We start from the raw sequence: 14,607 nt of genomic DNA, 5'->3' as shown, positions 1-14,607 counted from the left end.
TCATTCCACCAGCAAAAGAGCAGCTTTGCAAAGACAAAGCCTTCAAAAAATAAGTTGAACTTGTCAACGTTCCTCTCCACGGAAATCTTTAGTAAAAGGCGAAAGATTTGTACGTGAATGAAGAGAAACTCCAGCCCTGCTCGCCGGTCGCCCAGGCCTCCGTAGGCCACCGGCCGCTCAAGGAAGAGGGCTCGAGGTAGAGCGACGAAAACCTGCAGCAAAAGCGCCCTTGGGTCGTCGGGTGGGTGACGAGGCAGCACAGCCTTTGCCTGGAGAAACACAGGGTGGGGGAAAATTAAGTCTTTCGCCTTTTTTTTTTTTTTTTTTTTTTTTTTTTAAGTAAAATGGAGGGAAAATGAAAAAGCGGGAAAAGCGGGACTCCCTAGCGCAAAAGGACCGAGGAAACCCCGGGCCTAGGCTAGGCAAAGGTCTAAGGCGCCGTACCCCTAATCCCAACAGCTTTCCAGCAGGGGCCAGTCACCAGCATTCGTCAATTACTCTTTCGTTTGACCGTTTATGAGGGTGCACCGTGACAGGAGGCAATGCAATACCTGGTCGATGCGTGGAGTGGACGGAGCAAGCCCCTCTTCCGACTCCCAGGCCTAAAAATCCATTTAATATATGGTCCTCGGGTAGAGGACGTATCAGATATTAAACTGATAAGAACAGATACTACACTTGATCTTAGCCAAAAGGCCGAGAAGCGATAACCTGAAATAGGCGCCGGGCCACGGGCCCTACCTTTTGAGGATCCGGACTAGTGGACGGCGCTGACCGGCCGCCTTCACGCCCACACACCTTCTGTCATTCCACCAGCAAAAGAGCAGCTTTGCAAAGACAAAGCCTTCAAAAAATAAGTTGAACTTGTCAACGTTCCTCTCCACGGAAATCTTTAGTAAAAGGCGAAAGATTTGTACGTGAATGAAGAGAAACTCCAGCCCTGCTCGCCGGTCGCCCAGGCCTCCGTAGGCCACCGGCCGCTCAAGGAAGAGGGCTCGAGGTAGAGCGACGAAAACCTGCAGCAAAAGCGCCCTTGGGTCGTCGGGTGGGTGACGAGGCAGCACAGCCTTTGCCTGGAGAAACACAGGGTGGGGGAAAATTAAGTCTTTCGCCTTTTTTTTTTTTTTTTTTTTTTTTTTAAGTAAAATGGAGGGAAAATGAAAAAGCGGGAAAAGCGGGACTCCCTAGCGCAAAAGGACCGAGGAAACCCCGGGCCTAGGCTAGGCAAAGGTCTAAGGCGCCGTACCCCTAATCCCAACAGCTTTCCAGCAGGGGCCAGTCACCAGCATTCGTCAATTACTCTTTCGTTTGACCGTTTATGAGGGTGCACCGTGACAGGAGGCAATGCAATACCTGGTCGATGCGTGGAGTGGACGGAGCAAGCCCCTCTTCCGACTCCCAGGCCTAAAAATCCATTTAATATATGGTCCTCGGGTAGAGGACGTATCAGATATTAAACTGATAAGAACAGATACTACACTTGATCTTAGCCAAAAGGCCGAGAAGCGATAACCTGAAATAGGCGCCGGGCCACTGGCCCTACCTTTTGAGGATCCGGACTAGTGGACGGCGCTGACCGGCCGCCTTCACGCCCACACACCTTCTGTCATTCCACCAGCAAAAGAGCAGCTTTGCAAAGACAAAGCCTTCAAAAAATAAGTTGAACTTGTCAACGTTCCTCTCCACGGAAATCTTTAGTAAAAGGCGAAAGATTTGTACGTGAATGAAGAGAAACTCCAGCCCTGCTCGCCGGTCGCCCAGGCCTCCGTAGGCCACCGGCCGCTCAAGGAAGAGGGCTCGAGGTAGAGCGACGAAAACCTGCAGCAAAAGCGCCCTTGGGTCGTCGGGTGGGTGACGAGGCAGCACAGCCTTTGCCTGGAGAAACACAGGGTGGGGGAAAATTAAGTCTTTCGCCTTTTTTTTTTTTTTTTTTTTTTTTTTAAGTAAAATGGAGGGAAAATGAAAAAGCGGGAAAAGCGGGACTCCCTAGCGCAAAAGGACCGAGGAAACCCCGGGCCTAGGCTAGGCAAAGGTCTAAGGCGCCGTACCCCTAATCCCAACAGCTTTCCAGCAGGGGCCAGTCACCAGCATTCGTCAATTACTCTTTCGTTTGACCGTTTATGAGGGTGCACCGTGCCAGGAGGCAATGCAATACCTGGTCGATGCGTGGAGTGGACTGAGCAAGCCCCTCTTCCGACTCCCAGGCCTAAAAATCCATTTAATATATGGTCCTCGGGTAGAGGACGTATCAGATATTAAACTGATAAGAACAGATACTACACTTGATCTTAGCCAAAAGGCCGAGAAGCGATAACCTGAAATAGGCGCCGGGCCACGGGCCCTACCTTTTGAGGATCCGGACTAGTGGACGGCGCTGACCGGCCGCCTTCACGCCCACACACCTTCTGTCATTCCACCAGCAAAAGAGCAGCTTTGCAAAGACAAAGCCTTCAAAAAATAAGTTGAACTTGTCAACGTTCCTCTCCACGGAAATCTTTAGTAAAAGGCGAAAGATTTGTACGTGAATGAAGAGAAACTCCAGCCCTGCTCGCCGGTCGCCCAGGCCTCCGTAGGCCACCGGCCGCTCAAGGAAGAGGGCTCGAGGTAGAGCGACGAAAACCTGCAGCAAAAGCGCCCTTGGGTCGTCGGGTGGGTGACGAGGCAGCACAGCCTTTGCCTGGAGAAACACAGGGTGGGGGAAAATTAAGTCTTTCGCCTTTTTTTTTTTTTTTTTTTTTTTTTTAAGTAAAATGGAGGGAAAATGAAAAAGCGGGAAAAGCGGGACTCCCTAGCGCAAAAGGACCGAGGAAACCCCGGGCCTAGGCTAGGCAAAGGTCTAAGGCGCCGTACCCCTAATCCCAACAGCTTTCCAGCAGGGGCCAGTCACCAGCATTCGTCAATTACTCTTTCGTTTGACCGTTTATGAGGGTGCACCGTGCCAGGAGGCAATGCAATACCTGGTCGATGCGTGGAGTGGACTGAGCAAGCCCCTCTTCCGACTCCCAGGCCTAAAAATCCATTTAATATATGGTCCTCGGGTAGAGGACGTATCAGATATTAAACTGATAAGAACAGATACTACACTTGATCTTAGCCAAAAGGCCGAGAAGCGATAACCTGAAATAGGCGCCGGGCCACGGGCCCTACCTTTTGAGGATCCGGACTAGTGGACGGCGCTGACCGGCCGCCTTCACGCCCACACACCTTCTGTCATTCCACCAGCAAAAGAGCAGCTTTGCAAAGACAAAGCCTTCAAAAAATAAGTTGAACTTGTCAACGTTCCTCTCCACGGAAATCTTTAGTAAAAGGCGAAAGATTTGTACGTGAATGAAGAGAAACTCCAGCCCTGCTCGCCGGTCGCCCAGGCCTCCGTAGGCCACCGGCCGCTCAAGGAAGAGGGCTCGAGGTAGAGCGACGAAAACCTGCAGCAAAAGCGCCCTTGGGTCGTCGGGTGGGTGACGAGGCAGCACAGCCTTTGCCTGGAGAAACACAGGGTGGGGGAAAATTAAGTCTTTCGCCTTTTTTTTATTTTTTTTTTTTTTTTTTTAAGTAAAATGGAGGGAAAATGAAAAAGCGGGAAAAGCGGGACTCCCTAGCGCAAAAGGACCGAGGAAACCCCGGGCCTAGGCTAGGCAAAGGTCTAAGGCGCCGTACCCCTAATCCCAACAGCTTTCCAGCAGGGGCCAGTCACCAGCATTCGTCAATTACTCTTTCGTTTGACCGTTTATGAGGGTGCACCGTGACAGGAGGCAATGCAATACCTGGTCGATGCGTGGAGTGGACGGAGCAAGCCCCTCTTCCGACTCCCAGGCCTAAAAATCCATTTAATATATGGTCCTCGGGTAGAGGACGTATCAGATATTAAACTGATAAGAACAGATACTACACTTGATCTTAGCCAAAAGGCCGAGAAGCGATAACCTGAAATAGGCGCCGGGCCACTGGCCCTACCTTTTGAGGATCCGGACTAGTGGACGGCGCTGACCGGCCGCCTTCACGCCCACACACCTTCTGTCATTCCACCAGCAAAAGAGCAGCTTTGCAAAGACAAAGCCTTCAAAAAATAAGTTGAACTTGTCAACGTTCCTCTCCACGGAAATCTTTAGTAAAAGGCGAAAGATTTGTACGTGAATGAAGAGAAACTCCAGCCCTGCTCGCCGGTCGCCCAGGCCTCCGTAGGCCACCGGCCGCTCAAGGAAGAGGGCTCGAGGTAGAGCGACGAAAACCTGCAGCAAAAGCGCCCTTGGGTCGTCGGGTGGGTGACGAGGCAGCACAGCCTTTGCCTGGAGAAACACAGGGTGGGGGAAAATTAAGTCTTTCGCCTTTTTTTTTTTTTTTTTTTTTTTTTTAAGTAAAATGGAGGGAAAATGAAAAAGCGGGAAAAGCGGGACTCCCTAGCGCAAAAGGACCGAGGAAACCCCGGGCCTAGGCTAGGCAAAGGTCTAAGGCGCCGTACCCCTAATCCCAACAGCTTTCCAGCAGGGGCCAGTCACCAGCATTCGTCAATTACTCTTTCGTTTGACCGTTTATGAGGGTGCACCGTGCCAGGAGGCAATGCAATACCTGGTCGATGCGTGGAGTGGACTGAGCAAGCCCCTCTTCCGACTCCCAGGCCTAAAAATCCATTTAATATATGGTCCTCGGGTAGAGGACGTATCAGATATTAAACTGATAAGAACAGATACTACACTTGATCTTAGCCAAAAGGCCGAGAAGCGATAACCTGAAATAGGCGCCGGGCCACGGGCCCTACCTTTTGAGGATCCGGACTAGTGGACGGCGCTGACCGGCCGCCTTCACGCCCACACACCTTCTGTCATTCCACCAGCAAAAGAGCAGCTTTGCAAAGACAAAGCCTTCAAAAAATAAGTTGAACTTGTCAACGTTCCTCTCCACGGAAATCTTTAGTAAAAGGCGAAAGATTTGTACGTGAATGAAGAGAAACTCCAGCCCTGCTCGCCGGTCGCCCAGGCCTCCGTAGGCCACCGGCCGCTCAAGGAAGAGGGCTCGAGGTAGAGCGACGAAAACCTGCAGCAAAAGCGCCCTTGGGTCGTCGGGTGGGTGACGAGGCAGCACAGCCTTTGCCTGGAGAAACACAGGGTGGGGGAAAATTAAGTCTTTCGCCTTTTTTTTTTTTTTTTTTTTTTTTTTAAGTAAAATGGAGGGAAAATGAAAAAGCGGGAAAAGCGGGACTCCCTAGCGCAAAAGGACCGAGGAAACCCCGGGCCTAGGCTAGGCAAAGGTCTAAGGCGCCGTACCCCTAATCCCAACAGCTTTCCAGCAGGGGCCAGTCACCAGCATTCGTCAATTACTCTTTCGTTTGACCGTTTATGAGGGTGCACCGTGACAGGAGGCAATGCAATACCTGGTCGATGCGTGGAGTGGACGGAGCAAGCCCCTCTTCCGACTCCCAGGCCTAAAAATCCATTTAATATATGGTCCTCGGGTAGAGGACGTATCAGATATTAAACTGATAAGAACAGATACTACACTTGATCTTAGCCAAAAGGCCGAGAAGCGATAACCTGAAATAGGCGCCGGGCCACTGGCCCTACCTTTTGAGGATCCGGACTAGTGGACGGCGCTGACCGGCCGCCTTCACGCCCACACACCTTCTGTCATTCCACCAGCAAAAGAGCAGCTTTGCAAAGACAAAGCCTTCAAAAAATAAGTTGAACTTGTCAACGTTCCTCTCCACGGAAATCTTTAGTAAAAGGCGAAAGATTTGTACGTGAATGAAGAGAAACTCCAGCCCTGCTCGCCGGTCGCCCAGGCCTCCGTAGGCCACCGGCCGCTCAAGGAAGAGGGCTCGAGGTAGAGCGACGAAAACCTGCAGCAAAAGCGCCCTTGGGTCGTCGGGTGGGTGACGAGGCAGCACAGCCTTTGCCTGGAGAAACACAGGGTGGGGGAAAATTAAGTCTTTCGCCTTTTTTTTTTTTTTTTTTTTTTTTTTAAGTAAAATGGAGGGAAAATGAAAAAGCGGGAAAAGCGGGACTCCCTAGCGCAAAAGGACCGAGGAAACCCCGGGCCTAGGCTAGGCAAAGGTCTAAGGCGCCGTACCCCTAATCCCAACAGCTTTCCAGCAGGGGCCAGTCACCAGCATTCGTCAATTACTCTTTCGTTTGACCGTTTATGAGGGTGCACCGTGCCAGGAGGCAATGCAATACCTGGTCGATGCGTGGAGTGGACTGAGCAAGCCCCTCTTCCGACTCCCAGGCCTAAAAATCCATTTAATATATGGTCCTCGGGTAGAGGACGTATCAGATATTAAACTGATAAGAACAGATACTACACTTGATCTTAGCCAAAAGGCCGAGAAGCGATAACCTGAAATAGGCGCCGGGCCACGGGCCCTACCTTTTGAGGATCCGGACTAGTGGACGGCGCTGACCGGCCGCCTTCACGCCCACACACCTTCTGTCATTCCACCAGCAAAAGAGCAGCTTTGCAAAGACAAAGCCTTCAAAAAATAAGTTGAACTTGTCAACGTTCCTCTCCACGGAAATCTTTAGTAAAAGGCGAAAGATTTGTACGTGAATGAAGAGAAACTCCAGCCCTGCTCGCCGGTCGCCCAGGCCTCCGTAGGCCACCGGCCGCTCAAGGAAGAGGGCTCGAGGTAGAGCGACGAAAACCTGCAGCAAAAGCGCCCTTGGGTCGTCGGGTGGGTGACGAGGCAGCACAGCCTTTGCCTGGAGAAACACAGGGTGGGGGAAAATTAAGTCTTTCGCCTTTTTTTTTTTTTTTTTTTTTTTTTTAAGTAAAATGGAGGGAAAATGAAAAAGCGGGAAAAGCGGGACTCCCTAGCGCAAAAGGACCGAGGAAACCCCGGGCCTAGGCTAGGCAAAGGTCTAAGGCGCCGTACCCCTAATCCCAACAGCTTTCCAGCAGGGGCCAGTCACCAGCATTCGTCAATTACTCTTTCGTTTGACCGTTTATGAGGGTGCACCGTGCCAGGAGGCAATGCAATACCTGGTCGATGCGTGGAGTGGACTGAGCAAGCCCCTCTTCCGACTCCCAGGCCTAAAAATCCATTTAATATATGGTCCTCGGGTAGAGGACGTATCAGATATTAAACTGATAAGAACAGATACTACACTTGATCTTAGCCAAAAGGCCGAGAAGCGATAACCTGAAATAGGCGCCGGGCCACGGGCCCTACCTTTTGAGGATCCGGACTAGTGGACGGCGCTGACCGGCCGCCTTCACGCCCACACACCTTCTGTCATTCCACCAGCAAAAGAGCAGCTTTGCAAAGACAAAGCCTTCAAAAAATAAGTTGAACTTGTCAACGTTCCTCTCCACGGAAATCTTTAGTAAAAGGCGAAAGATTTGTACGTGAATGAAGAGAAACTCCAGCCCTGCTCGCCGGTCGCCCAGGCCTCCGTAGGCCACCGGCCGCTCAAGGAAGAGGGCTCGAGGTAGAGCGACGAAAACCTGCAGCAAAAGCGCCCTTGGGTCGTCGGGTGGGTGACGAGGCAGCACAGCCTTTGCCTGGAGAAACACAGGGTGGGGGAAAATTAAGTCTTTCGCCTTTTTTTTTTTTTTTTTTTTTTTTTTTTAAGTAAAATGGAGGGAAAATGAAAAAGCGGGAAAAGCGGGACTCCCTAGCGCAAAAGGACCGAGGAAACCCCGGGCCTAGGCTAGGCAAAGGTCTAAGGCGCCGTACCCCTAATCCCAACAGCTTTCCAGCAGGGGCCAGTCACCAGCATTCGTCAATTACTCTTTCGTTTGACCGTTTATGAGGGTGCACCGTGACAGGAGGCAATGCAATACCTGGTCGATGCGTGGAGTGGACGGAGCAAGCCCCTCTTCCGACTCCCAGGCCTAAAAATCCATTTAATATATGGTCCTCGGGTAGAGGACGTATCAGATATTAAACTGATAAGAACAGATACTACACTTGATCTTAGCCAAAAGGCCGAGAAGCGATAACCTGAAATAGGCGCCGGGCCACTGGCCCTACCTTTTGAGGATCCGGACTAGTGGACGGCGCTGACCGGCCGCCTTCACGCCCACACACCTTCTGTCATTCCACCAGCAAAAGAGCAGCTTTGCAAAGACAAAGCCTTCAAAAAATAAGTTGAACTTGTCAACGTTCCTCTCCACGGAAATCTTTAGTAAAAGGCGAAAGATTTGTACGTGAATGAAGAGAAACTCCAGCCCTGCTCGCCGGTCGCCCAGGCCTCCGTAGGCCACCGGCCGCTCAAGGAAGAGGGCTCGAGGTAGAGCGACGAAAACCTGCAGCAAAAGCGCCCTTGGGTCGTCGGGTGGGTGACGAGGCAGCACAGCCTTTGCCTGGAGAAACACAGGGTGGGGGAAAATTAAGTCTTTCGCCTTTTTTTTTTTTTTTTTTTTTTTTTTTTAAGTAAAATGGAGGGAAAATGAAAAAGCGGGAAAAGCGGGACTCCCTAGCGCAAAAGGACCGAGGAAACCCCGGGCCTAGGCTAGGCAAAGGTCTAAGGCGCCGTACCCCTAATCCCAACAGCTTTCCAGCAGGGGCCAGTCACCAGCATTCGTCAATTACTCTTTCGTTTGACCGTTTATGAGGGTGCACCGTGACAGGAGGCAATGCAATACCTGGTCGATGCGTGGAGTGGACGGAGCAAGCCCCTCTTCCGACTCCCAGGCCTAAAAATCCATTTAATATATGGTCCTCGGGTAGAGGACGTATCAGATATTAAACTGATAAGAACAGATACTACACTTGATCTTAGCCAAAAGGCCGAGAAGCGATAACCTGAAATAGGCGCCGGGCCACGGGCCCTACCTTTTGAGGATCCGGACTAGTGGACGGCGCTGACCGGCCGCCTTCACGCCCACACACCTTCTGTCATTCCACCAGCAAAAGAGCAGCTTTGCAAAGACAAAGCCTTCAAAAAATAAGTTGAACTTGTCAACGTTCCTCTCCACGGAAATCTTTAGTAAAAGGCGAAAGATTTGTACGTGAATGAAGAGAAACTCCAGCCCTGCTCGCCGGTCGCCCAGGCCTCCGTAGGCCACCGGCCGCTCAAGGAAGAGGGCTCGAGGTAGAGCGACGAAAACCTGCAGCAAAAGCGCCCTTGGGTCGTCGGGTGGGTGACGAGGCAGCACAGCCTTTGCCTGGAGAAACACAGGGTGGGGGAAAATTAAGTCTTTCGCCTTTTTTTTTTTTTTTTTTTTTTTTTTTTAAGTAAAATGGAGGGAAAATGAAAAAGCGGGAAAAGCGGGACTCCCTAGCGCAAAAGGACCGAGGAAACCCCGGGCCTAGGCTAGGCAAAGGTCTAAGGCGCCGTACCCCTAATCCCAACAGCTTTCCAGCAGGGGCCAGTCACCAGCATTCGTCAATTACTCTTTCGTTTGACCGTTTATGAGGGTGCACCGTGACAGGAGGCAATGCAATACCTGGTCGATGCGTGGAGTGGACGGAGCAAGCCCCTCTTCCGACTCCCAGGCCTAAAAATCCATTTAATATATGGTCCTCGGGTAGAGGACGTATCAGATATTAAACTGATAAGAACAGATACTACACTTGATCTTAGCCAAAAGGCCGAGAAGCGATAACCTGAAATAGGCGCCGGGCCACTGGCCCTACCTTTTGAGGATCCGGACTAGTGGACGGCGCTGACCGGCCGCCTTCACGCCCACACACCTTCTGTCATTCCACCAGCAAAAGAGCAGCTTTGCAAAGACAAAGCCTTCAAAAAATAAGTTGAACTTGTCAACGTTCCTCTCCACGGAAATCTTTAGTAAAAGGCGAAAGATTTGTACGTGAATGAAGAGAAACTCCAGCCCTGCTCGCCGGTCGCCCAGGCCTCCGTAGGCCACCGGCCGCTCAAGGAAGAGGGCTCGAGGTAGAGCGACGAAAACCTGCAGCAAAAGCGCCCTTGGGTCGTCGGGTGGGTGACGAGGCAGCACAGCCTTTGCCTGGAGAAACACAGGGTGGGGGAAAATTAAGTCTTTCGCCTTTTTTTTTTTTTTTTTTTTTTTTTTTTTAAGTAAAATGGAGGGAAAATGAAAAAGCGGGAAAAGCGGGACTCCCTAGCGCAAAAGGACCGAGGAAACCCCGGGCCTAGGCTAGGCAAAGGTCTAAGGCGCCGTACCCCTAATCCCAACAGCTTTCCAGCAGGGGCCAGTCACCAGCATTCGTCAATTACTCTTTCGTTTGACCGTTTATGAGGGTGCACCGTGACAGGAGGCAATGCAATACCTGGTCGATGCGTGGAGTGGACGGAGCAAGCCCCTCTTCCGACTCCCAGGCCTAAAAAATCCATTTAATATATGGTCCTCGGGTAGAGGGACGTATCAGATATTAAACTGATAAGAACAGATACTACACTTGATCTTAGCCAAAAGGCCGAGAAGCGATAACCTGAAATAGGCGCCGGGCCACGGGCCCTACCTTTGAGGATCCGGACTAGTGGACGGCGCTGACCGGCCGCCTTCACGCCCACACACCTTCTGTCATTCCACCAGCAAAAGAGCAGCTTTGCAAAGACAAAGCCTTCAAAAAATAAGTTGAACTTGTCAACGTTCCTCTCCACGGAAATCTTTAGTAAAAGGCGAAAGATTTGTACGTGAATGAAGAGAAACTCCAGCCATCTGTCTCGCGTGTGTGGCCTCCGTAGGCCACCGGCCGCTCAAGGAAGAGGGCTCGAGGTAGAGCGACGAAAACCTGCAGCAAAAGCGCCCTTGGGTCGTCGGGTGGGTGACGAGGCAGCACAGCCTTTGCCTGGAGAAACACAGGGTGGGGGAAAATTAAGTCTTTCGCCTTTTTTTTTTTTTTTTTTTTTTTTTTAAGTAAAATGGAGGGAAAATGAAAAAGCGGGAAAAGCGGGACTCCCTAGCGCAAAAGGACCGAGGAAACCCCGGGCCTAGGCTAGGCAAAGGTCTAAGGCGCCGTACCCCTAATCCCAACAGCTTTCCAGCAGGGGCCAGTCACCAGCATTCGTCAATTACTCTTTCGTTTGACCGTTTATGAGGGTGCACCGTGCCAGGAGGCAATGCAATACCTGGTCGATGCGTGGAGTGGACTGAGCAAGCCCCTCTTCCGACTCCCAGGCCTAAAAATCCATTTAATATATGGTCCTCGGGTAGAGGACGTATCAGATATTAAACTGATAAGAACAGATACTACACTTGATCTTAGCCAAAAGGCCGAGAAGCGATAACCTGAAATAGGCGCCGGGCCACGGGCCCTACCTTTTGAGGATCCGGACTAGTGGACGGCGCTGACCGGCCGCCTTCACGCCCACACACCTTCTGTCATTCCACCAGCAAAAGAGCAGCTTTGCAAAGACAAAGCCTTCAAAAAATAAGTTGAACTTGTCAACGTTCCTCTCCACGGAAATCTTTAGTAAAAGGCGAAAGATTTGTACGTGAATGAAGAGAAACTCCAGCCCTGCTCGCCGGTCGCCCAGGCCTCCGTAGGCCACCGGCCGCTCAAGGAAGAGGGCTCGAGGTAGAGCGACGAAAACCTGCAGCAAAAGCGCCCTTGGGTCGTCGGGTGGGTGACGAGGCAGCACAGCCTTTGCCTGGAGAAACACAGGGTGGGGGAAAATTAAGTCTTTCGCCTTTTTTTTTTTTTTTTTTTTTTTTTTTAAGTAAAATGGAGGGAAAATGAAAAAGCGGGAAAAGCGGGACTCCCTAGCGCAAAAGGACCGAGGAAACCCCGGGCCTAGGCTAGGCAAAGGTCTAAGGCGCCGTACCCCTAATCCCAACAGCTTTCCAGCAGGGGCCAGTCACCAGCATTCGTCAATTACTCTTTCGTTTGACCGTTTATGAGGGTGCACCGTGCCAGGAGGCAATGCAATACCTGGTCGATGCGTGGAGTGGACTGAGCAAGCCCCTCTTCCGACTCCCAGGCCTAAAAATCCATTTAATATATGGTCCTCGGGTAGAGGACGTATCAGATATTAAACTGATAAGAACAGATACTACACTTGATCTTAGCCAAAAGGCCGAGAAGCGATAACCTGAAATAGGCGCCGGGCCACGGGCCCTACCTTTTGAGGATCCGGACTAGTGGACGGCGCTGACCGGCCGCCTTCACGCCCACACACCTTCTGTCATTCCACCAGCAAAAGAGCAGCTTTGCAAAGACAAAGCCTTCAAAAAATAAGTTGAACTTGTCAACGTTCCTCTCCACGGAAATCTTTAGTAAAAGGCGAAAGATTTGTACGTGAATGAAGAGAAACTCCAGCCCTGCTCGCCGGTCGCCCAGGCCTCCGTAGGCCACCGGCCGCTCAAGGAAGAGGGCTCGAGGTAGAGCGACGAAAACCTGCAGCAAAAGCGCCCTTGGGTCGTCGGGTGGGTGACGAGGCAGCACAGCCTTTGCCTGGAGAAACACAGGGTGGGGGAAAATTAAGTCTTTCGCCTTTTTTTTTTTTTTTTTTTTTTTTTTTAAGTAAAATGGAGGGAAAATGAAAAAGCGGGAAAAGCGGGACTCCCTAGCGCAAAAGGACCGAGGAAACCCCGGGCCTAGGCTAGGCAAAGGTCTAAGGCGCCGTACCCCTAATCCCAACAGCTTTCCAGCAGGGGCCAGTCACCAGCATTCGTCAATTACTCTTTCGTTTGACCGTTTATGAGGGTGCACCGTGCCAGGAGGCAATGCAATACCTGGTCGATGCGTGGAGTGGACTGAGCAAGCCCCTCTTCCGACTCCCAGGCCTAAAAATCCATTTAATATATGGTCCTCGGGTAGAGGACGTATCAGATATTAAACTGATAAGAACAGATACTACACTTGATCTTAGCCAAAAGGCCGAGAAGCGATAACCTGAAATAGGCGCCGGGCCACGGGCCCTACCTTTTGAGGATCCGGACTAGTGGACGGCGCTGACCGGCCGCCTTCACGCCCACACACCTTCTGTCATTCCACCAGCAAAAGAGCAGCTTTGCAAAGACAAAGCCTTCAAAAAATAAGTTGAACTTGTCAACGTTCCTCTCCACGGAAATCTTTAGTAAAAGGCGAAAGATTTGTACGTGAATGAAGAGAAACTCCAGCCCTGCTCGCCGGTCGCCCAGGCCTCCGTAGGCCACCGGCCGCTCAAGGAAGAGGGCTCGAGGTAGAGCGACGAAAACCTGCAGCAAAAGCGCCCTTGGGTCGTCGGGTGGGTGACGAGGCAGCACAGCCTTTGCCTGGAGAAACACAGGGTGGGGGAAAATTAAGTCTTTCGCCTTTTTTTTTTTTTTTTTTTTTTTTTTAAGTAAAATGGAGGGAAAATGAAAAAGCGGGAAAAGCGGGACTCCCTAGCGCAAAAGGACCGAGGAAACCCCGGGCCTAGGCTAGGCAAAGGTCTAAGGCGCCGTACCCCTAATCCCAACAGCTTTCCAGCAGGGGCCAGTCACCAGCATTCGTCAATTACTCTTTCGTTTGACCGTTTATGAGGGTGCACCGTGCCAGGAGGCAATGCAATACCTGGTCGATGCGTGGAGTGGACTGAGCAAGCCCCTCTTCCGACTCCCAGGCCTAAAAATCCATTTAATATATGGTCCTCGGGTAGAGGACGTATCAGATATTAAACTGATAAGAACAGATACTACACTTGATCTTAGCCAAAAGGCCGAGAAGCGATAACCTGAAATAGGCGCCGGGCCACGGGCCCTACCTTTTGAGGATCCGGACTAGTGGACGGCGCTGACCGGCCGCCTTCACGCCCACACACCTTCTGTCATTCCACCAGCAAAAGAGCAGCTTTGCAAAGACAAAGCCTTCAAAAAATAAGTTGAACTTGTCAACGTTCCTCTCCACGGAAATCTTTAGTAAAAGGCGAAAGATTTGTACGTGAATGAAGAGAAACTCCAGCCCTGCTCGCCGGTCGCCCAGGCCTCCGTAGGCCACCGGCCGCTCAAGGAAGAGGGCTCGAGGTAGAGCGACGAAAACCTGCAGCAAAAGCGCCCTTGGGTCGTCGGGTGGGTGACGAGGCAGCACAGCCTTTGCCTGGAGAAACACAGGGTGGGGGAAAATTAAGTCTTTCGCCTTTTTTTTTTTTTTTTTTTTTTTTTTTAAGTAAAATGGAGGGAAAATGAAAAAGCGGGAAAAGCGGGACTCCCTAGCGCAAAAGGACCGAGGAAACCCCGGGCCTAGGCTAGGCAAAGGTCTAAGGCGCCGTACCCCTAATCCCAACAGCTTTCCAGCAGGGGCCAGTCACCAGCATTCGTCAATTACTCTTTCGTTTGACCGTTTATGAGGGTGCACCGTGCCAGGAGGCAATGCAATACCTGGTCGATGCGTGGAGTGGACTGAGCAAGCCCCTCTTCCGACTCCCAGGCCTAAAAATCCATTTAATATATGGTCCTCGGGTAGAGGACGTATCAGATATTAAACTGATAAGAACAGATACTACACTTGATCTTAGCCAAAAGGCCGAGAAGCGATAACCTGAAATAGGCGCCGGGCCACGGGCCCTACCTTTTGAGGATCCGGACTAGTGGACGGCGCTGACCGGCCGCCTTCACGCCCACACACCTTCTGTCATTCCACCAGCAAAAGAGCAGCTTTGCAAAGACAAAGCCTTCAAAAAATAAGTTGAACTTGTCAACGTTCCTCTCCACGGAAATCTTTAGTAAAAGGCGAAAGATTTGTACGTGAATGAAGAGAAACTCCAGCCCTGCTCGCCGGTCGCCCAG

At 51.3% G+C, this 14,607-nt stretch overlaps 37 non-coding genes across 37 annotated transcripts; all 37 read right to left on the bottom strand.

Annotated features, from left to right (window-relative positions):
- Positions 1-21: 21 nt before the first annotated feature.
- Positions 22-136, bottom strand: LOC134308180 (U5 spliceosomal RNA). The gene has a single exon (XR_010010457.1). It is a non-coding gene; the product is annotated as a U5 spliceosomal RNA (small nuclear RNA).
- A 381-nt stretch (positions 137-517) lies between these two features.
- LOC134308457 (U2 spliceosomal RNA) lies at positions 518-708 on the bottom strand. Its single transcript, XR_010010721.1, has one exon. It is a non-coding gene; the product is annotated as a U2 spliceosomal RNA (small nuclear RNA).
- Positions 709-825: 117 nt separating this feature from the next.
- On the bottom strand, positions 826-940 carry LOC134308179 (U5 spliceosomal RNA). Its single transcript, XR_010010456.1, has one exon. It is a non-coding gene; the product is annotated as a U5 spliceosomal RNA (small nuclear RNA).
- Positions 941-1,319: 379 nt separating this feature from the next.
- LOC134308456 (U2 spliceosomal RNA) lies at positions 1,320-1,510 on the bottom strand. The gene has a single exon (XR_010010720.1). It is a non-coding gene; the product is annotated as a U2 spliceosomal RNA (small nuclear RNA).
- Positions 1,511-1,627: 117 nt separating this feature from the next.
- LOC134308177 (U5 spliceosomal RNA) lies at positions 1,628-1,742 on the bottom strand. Its single transcript, XR_010010454.1, has one exon. It is a non-coding gene; the product is annotated as a U5 spliceosomal RNA (small nuclear RNA).
- A 379-nt stretch (positions 1,743-2,121) lies between these two features.
- On the bottom strand, positions 2,122-2,312 carry LOC134308368 (U2 spliceosomal RNA). The gene has a single exon (XR_010010636.1). It is a non-coding gene; the product is annotated as a U2 spliceosomal RNA (small nuclear RNA).
- Positions 2,313-2,429: 117 nt separating this feature from the next.
- Positions 2,430-2,544, bottom strand: LOC134308176 (U5 spliceosomal RNA). The gene has a single exon (XR_010010453.1). It is a non-coding gene; the product is annotated as a U5 spliceosomal RNA (small nuclear RNA).
- Positions 2,545-2,923: 379 nt separating this feature from the next.
- LOC134308367 (U2 spliceosomal RNA) lies at positions 2,924-3,114 on the bottom strand. The gene has a single exon (XR_010010635.1). It is a non-coding gene; the product is annotated as a U2 spliceosomal RNA (small nuclear RNA).
- A 117-nt stretch (positions 3,115-3,231) lies between these two features.
- Positions 3,232-3,346, bottom strand: LOC134308175 (U5 spliceosomal RNA). Its single transcript, XR_010010452.1, has one exon. It is a non-coding gene; the product is annotated as a U5 spliceosomal RNA (small nuclear RNA).
- A 381-nt stretch (positions 3,347-3,727) lies between these two features.
- LOC134308454 (U2 spliceosomal RNA) lies at positions 3,728-3,918 on the bottom strand. Its single transcript, XR_010010719.1, has one exon. It is a non-coding gene; the product is annotated as a U2 spliceosomal RNA (small nuclear RNA).
- A 117-nt stretch (positions 3,919-4,035) lies between these two features.
- Positions 4,036-4,150, bottom strand: LOC134308174 (U5 spliceosomal RNA). The gene has a single exon (XR_010010451.1). It is a non-coding gene; the product is annotated as a U5 spliceosomal RNA (small nuclear RNA).
- Positions 4,151-4,529: 379 nt separating this feature from the next.
- Positions 4,530-4,720, bottom strand: LOC134308366 (U2 spliceosomal RNA). Its single transcript, XR_010010634.1, has one exon. It is a non-coding gene; the product is annotated as a U2 spliceosomal RNA (small nuclear RNA).
- A 117-nt stretch (positions 4,721-4,837) lies between these two features.
- Positions 4,838-4,952, bottom strand: LOC134308172 (U5 spliceosomal RNA). The gene has a single exon (XR_010010450.1). It is a non-coding gene; the product is annotated as a U5 spliceosomal RNA (small nuclear RNA).
- A 379-nt stretch (positions 4,953-5,331) lies between these two features.
- Positions 5,332-5,522, bottom strand: LOC134308453 (U2 spliceosomal RNA). Its single transcript, XR_010010718.1, has one exon. It is a non-coding gene; the product is annotated as a U2 spliceosomal RNA (small nuclear RNA).
- A 117-nt stretch (positions 5,523-5,639) lies between these two features.
- On the bottom strand, positions 5,640-5,754 carry LOC134308171 (U5 spliceosomal RNA). Its single transcript, XR_010010449.1, has one exon. It is a non-coding gene; the product is annotated as a U5 spliceosomal RNA (small nuclear RNA).
- A 379-nt stretch (positions 5,755-6,133) lies between these two features.
- Positions 6,134-6,324, bottom strand: LOC134308364 (U2 spliceosomal RNA). The gene has a single exon (XR_010010632.1). It is a non-coding gene; the product is annotated as a U2 spliceosomal RNA (small nuclear RNA).
- Positions 6,325-6,441: 117 nt separating this feature from the next.
- LOC134308170 (U5 spliceosomal RNA) lies at positions 6,442-6,556 on the bottom strand. The gene has a single exon (XR_010010448.1). It is a non-coding gene; the product is annotated as a U5 spliceosomal RNA (small nuclear RNA).
- Positions 6,557-6,935: 379 nt separating this feature from the next.
- LOC134308363 (U2 spliceosomal RNA) lies at positions 6,936-7,126 on the bottom strand. Its single transcript, XR_010010631.1, has one exon. It is a non-coding gene; the product is annotated as a U2 spliceosomal RNA (small nuclear RNA).
- A 117-nt stretch (positions 7,127-7,243) lies between these two features.
- LOC134308169 (U5 spliceosomal RNA) lies at positions 7,244-7,358 on the bottom strand. Its single transcript, XR_010010447.1, has one exon. It is a non-coding gene; the product is annotated as a U5 spliceosomal RNA (small nuclear RNA).
- A 381-nt stretch (positions 7,359-7,739) lies between these two features.
- On the bottom strand, positions 7,740-7,930 carry LOC134308452 (U2 spliceosomal RNA). The gene has a single exon (XR_010010717.1). It is a non-coding gene; the product is annotated as a U2 spliceosomal RNA (small nuclear RNA).
- A 117-nt stretch (positions 7,931-8,047) lies between these two features.
- On the bottom strand, positions 8,048-8,162 carry LOC134308168 (U5 spliceosomal RNA). The gene has a single exon (XR_010010446.1). It is a non-coding gene; the product is annotated as a U5 spliceosomal RNA (small nuclear RNA).
- Positions 8,163-8,543: 381 nt separating this feature from the next.
- On the bottom strand, positions 8,544-8,734 carry LOC134308451 (U2 spliceosomal RNA). Its single transcript, XR_010010716.1, has one exon. It is a non-coding gene; the product is annotated as a U2 spliceosomal RNA (small nuclear RNA).
- Positions 8,735-8,851: 117 nt separating this feature from the next.
- Positions 8,852-8,966, bottom strand: LOC134308167 (U5 spliceosomal RNA). The gene has a single exon (XR_010010445.1). It is a non-coding gene; the product is annotated as a U5 spliceosomal RNA (small nuclear RNA).
- A 381-nt stretch (positions 8,967-9,347) lies between these two features.
- Positions 9,348-9,538, bottom strand: LOC134308450 (U2 spliceosomal RNA). Its single transcript, XR_010010715.1, has one exon. It is a non-coding gene; the product is annotated as a U2 spliceosomal RNA (small nuclear RNA).
- A 117-nt stretch (positions 9,539-9,655) lies between these two features.
- On the bottom strand, positions 9,656-9,770 carry LOC134308165 (U5 spliceosomal RNA). The gene has a single exon (XR_010010443.1). It is a non-coding gene; the product is annotated as a U5 spliceosomal RNA (small nuclear RNA).
- Positions 9,771-10,152: 382 nt separating this feature from the next.
- On the bottom strand, positions 10,153-10,345 carry LOC134308509 (U2 spliceosomal RNA). Its single transcript, XR_010010771.1, has one exon. It is a non-coding gene; the product is annotated as a U2 spliceosomal RNA (small nuclear RNA).
- Positions 10,346-10,461: 116 nt separating this feature from the next.
- LOC134308551 (U5 spliceosomal RNA) lies at positions 10,462-10,577 on the bottom strand. Its single transcript, XR_010010792.1, has one exon. It is a non-coding gene; the product is annotated as a U5 spliceosomal RNA (small nuclear RNA).
- Positions 10,578-10,954: 377 nt separating this feature from the next.
- LOC134308362 (U2 spliceosomal RNA) lies at positions 10,955-11,145 on the bottom strand. Its single transcript, XR_010010630.1, has one exon. It is a non-coding gene; the product is annotated as a U2 spliceosomal RNA (small nuclear RNA).
- A 117-nt stretch (positions 11,146-11,262) lies between these two features.
- Positions 11,263-11,377, bottom strand: LOC134308164 (U5 spliceosomal RNA). The gene has a single exon (XR_010010442.1). It is a non-coding gene; the product is annotated as a U5 spliceosomal RNA (small nuclear RNA).
- A 380-nt stretch (positions 11,378-11,757) lies between these two features.
- LOC134308361 (U2 spliceosomal RNA) lies at positions 11,758-11,948 on the bottom strand. The gene has a single exon (XR_010010629.1). It is a non-coding gene; the product is annotated as a U2 spliceosomal RNA (small nuclear RNA).
- Positions 11,949-12,065: 117 nt separating this feature from the next.
- LOC134308163 (U5 spliceosomal RNA) lies at positions 12,066-12,180 on the bottom strand. The gene has a single exon (XR_010010441.1). It is a non-coding gene; the product is annotated as a U5 spliceosomal RNA (small nuclear RNA).
- Positions 12,181-12,560: 380 nt separating this feature from the next.
- On the bottom strand, positions 12,561-12,751 carry LOC134308360 (U2 spliceosomal RNA). Its single transcript, XR_010010628.1, has one exon. It is a non-coding gene; the product is annotated as a U2 spliceosomal RNA (small nuclear RNA).
- Positions 12,752-12,868: 117 nt separating this feature from the next.
- LOC134308162 (U5 spliceosomal RNA) lies at positions 12,869-12,983 on the bottom strand. Its single transcript, XR_010010440.1, has one exon. It is a non-coding gene; the product is annotated as a U5 spliceosomal RNA (small nuclear RNA).
- Positions 12,984-13,362: 379 nt separating this feature from the next.
- LOC134308357 (U2 spliceosomal RNA) lies at positions 13,363-13,553 on the bottom strand. The gene has a single exon (XR_010010626.1). It is a non-coding gene; the product is annotated as a U2 spliceosomal RNA (small nuclear RNA).
- Positions 13,554-13,670: 117 nt separating this feature from the next.
- LOC134308161 (U5 spliceosomal RNA) lies at positions 13,671-13,785 on the bottom strand. Its single transcript, XR_010010439.1, has one exon. It is a non-coding gene; the product is annotated as a U5 spliceosomal RNA (small nuclear RNA).
- Positions 13,786-14,165: 380 nt separating this feature from the next.
- On the bottom strand, positions 14,166-14,356 carry LOC134308356 (U2 spliceosomal RNA). Its single transcript, XR_010010625.1, has one exon. It is a non-coding gene; the product is annotated as a U2 spliceosomal RNA (small nuclear RNA).
- Positions 14,357-14,473: 117 nt separating this feature from the next.
- On the bottom strand, positions 14,474-14,588 carry LOC134308160 (U5 spliceosomal RNA). The gene has a single exon (XR_010010438.1). It is a non-coding gene; the product is annotated as a U5 spliceosomal RNA (small nuclear RNA).
- Between the last annotated feature and the right edge of the window lie 19 nt (positions 14,589-14,607).

The sequence above is a fragment of the Trichomycterus rosablanca genome, unplaced genomic scaffold, assembly GCF_030014385.1.
Source record: "Trichomycterus rosablanca isolate fTriRos1 unplaced genomic scaffold, fTriRos1.hap1 scaffold_89, whole genome shotgun sequence".
Lineage (NCBI taxonomy): Eukaryota > Metazoa > Chordata > Actinopteri > Siluriformes > Trichomycteridae > Trichomycterus > Trichomycterus rosablanca.
Note: the sequence above shows the minus strand (reverse complement) of the source record. Positions and strands in the feature narration are given on the sequence as shown.